Below are 2,500 nucleotides of genomic sequence, written 5' to 3'. Positions count from 1 at the left end.
GCATTTATTACTTGGCAGAAACACTTGGGAAGATTTTTTCAATGAGGCCTCAAGGCACTTGGAATAGACCTTGTGAACATCAGGGACTTGAGAAGCAGGTCCTCAGTGCAGCTGGCACTGAGTTGGCAGAGTGGGCAATGACAGTAAGAACAGTGACAGCGATCTTGTGCTTGAAAAAATTTCCTGGAAAATAACTGAATTCTGTGGGCTAGTAAACAAAAAAAGAGAGGAGCAGGTGGGAGGGTGTGTGTGTGTATTTGTCTGTGTGTGTGTGTGTGTGTGTGTGTGTGTGTGTGTGTGTGTATATATATACATGTGTCATATTTGTGTATGCAAAAAGAAAATATCAACTCCAGGTTATTCACACCTTTCTGAACACATACGTTTGTTTTCTTTATTTCCTCCTGAACTAAGATTAAAGAAAACCAAAGCACAAATGATCAGGCAGTACTACCCATGAGATGAAAGCTAAGGCAGACAGCCATGTACTTGGAGGACCGGAAGCCACAAAGGCCTAGACAACAGCCCTGAGCTGAACACAAGGCAGGCTGGGAAGAGCAGGGTCTTCACAAAAGTAGATCCAGGAGAAGTGAGAACAGAAAGGACAAAGTGGAATCCAACAATCTGTATGCTGATTACAATTGAAAAAAAAAACAAACCAGTGCATTCATGTTGGGTTTTTTTTCCCATAGTTTTCCACCCTTGTTAGGGAAAAAACTTAGGGTATGATTTTTAATGTTGTGATTTTCTTTACTGGCCTGCCTTTCCACTGTAATCCTATAATCAATTCCACATTCATTTTTTAAGTTCCCAGATCTTCAAACTGAATAATAAATATGTTTCAATTTTGTGAATATTTATAATAATCATGTAAAGAATGCTTAGACCCTGCACACACTCTCTCATCCAGAAAAGGGAAGTTCACTCTCTGGAGAAGTCCTCCACATACGAGTGGACATGTCAAAGAATACTGTGTGCAGAAAAGACATTATGCCATGAAACAGCACAGCGTTGTTCGAGGAATACAAGGACTATTTCCAGAATAATTAACTTACTGACATGTAAGATGTTAAAATAAAGATTTCATGAGGCTAGAGAGATGGCTTAGCTATTAAGATACTGGCTGCCCATCTAGAGGACTGTGGTTTGATTCCTAGCACCCAAAGGGCGGTTCACAACTGTCTGTAACTCCGGTTCCAGGGGATTTGACACTCTCTTCTGGCCTTTGTGTGCACAAACAGACATTCATGCTTATAAGACAACTATACACATGAAATAGGAGAATTTAGAATAAACTAAAAGTTTAAAAAGCTAAGTTAAAAAAAAAGCTAAGTTGACAAAGTTGAAGAAGTACTCCAAGATTAAATCCAAACAAAGAAGCCAGTAAGATAGGAATCAGAAAAAAGTAAAGAAGGAGAAAATCAGAGGCGTGCAATAAGAAAGCAAATACATGGCTAATAAGAATTGCAAAGAGAACATAAGTAAAAGCTACAGGCAAACAAACAGTCAAAAATATAAAATGGGGCAACTTTCCAGACTTAAATGTATGATCTCCAGATCTAAAAGATCCCCATGCAGGCATAGCTTTATGAAATACTGGAATTGATACTAGGATACTGAGAGAAGACTCTAAATTCTAGAGACAAAACAAAATAATTAAAATAAAGTTTAATTAATGAAATAAAAATAAGTTAAATAAAAATAAAAACAAAAAGAACATGGACTAGTATCCAGTTTCCTTAAAATTTAGATTTGTTTAATTTTTCTTTTTTAAAGCAGGGTCTCTCTATGTAGACCAGGCTGGCCTCCAACTCACAGAAATCTGCCTGCCTCTGCCTCCTGAATGTTGGGTTTAAAGATGGGTGCCACTACACCCTGACTTCCTCAAATTTTTTTACTCTAATCAGAAGACAAGAGAGAAATGCCTTTAAATTTGAATATAAAAAGATAAATTTCAACCTGGAATTCAACAAATGGACAAGCAATAAAGCAAATGAATAACACACATGATTCTGTTAAAATACTTAAACCCTAGCTTGGTATAAGAAGACTAACGAGGGGCTGGGGAGATGGCTCAGCAGTTAAGAGCATTGCCTCTTCTTCCAAAGGTCCTGAGTTCAATTCCCAGCAACCACATGGTGGCTCACAACCATCTGTAATGGGGTCTGGTGCCCTTTTCTGGCCTGCGGGCATACACACAGACAGAATATTGTATACATAATAAATAAATAAATATTTTTTAAAAAGAAGACTAACGGCAAGGAGGTTGTGTGTTAGTGAATGGGGAAGATGGGCTCTGGGCTCTTCCAGGCTATCCAGAATCCAGAATCAATGCCTCACTCTCTCTCTCTCTCTGCACTTCATTCAAAAGTTTAGTGGCCACAATAATGGAAAAGCAGTTCAGTGAAAACTCCATGACTATTTTGAAACGTGTGGGAAAGTGTAACTGTGTGTGTGTGTGTGTGTGTGTGTGTGTGTGTGTGTGTGTGTGTGTGTGTGT

The sequence above is a fragment of the Microtus ochrogaster genome, chromosome 5 (assembly GCF_000317375.1).
Source record: "Microtus ochrogaster isolate Prairie Vole_2 chromosome 5, MicOch1.0, whole genome shotgun sequence".
In the NCBI taxonomy this organism is placed as follows: Eukaryota; Metazoa; Chordata; class Mammalia; order Rodentia; family Cricetidae; genus Microtus; species Microtus ochrogaster.
Note: the sequence above shows the minus strand (reverse complement) of the source record.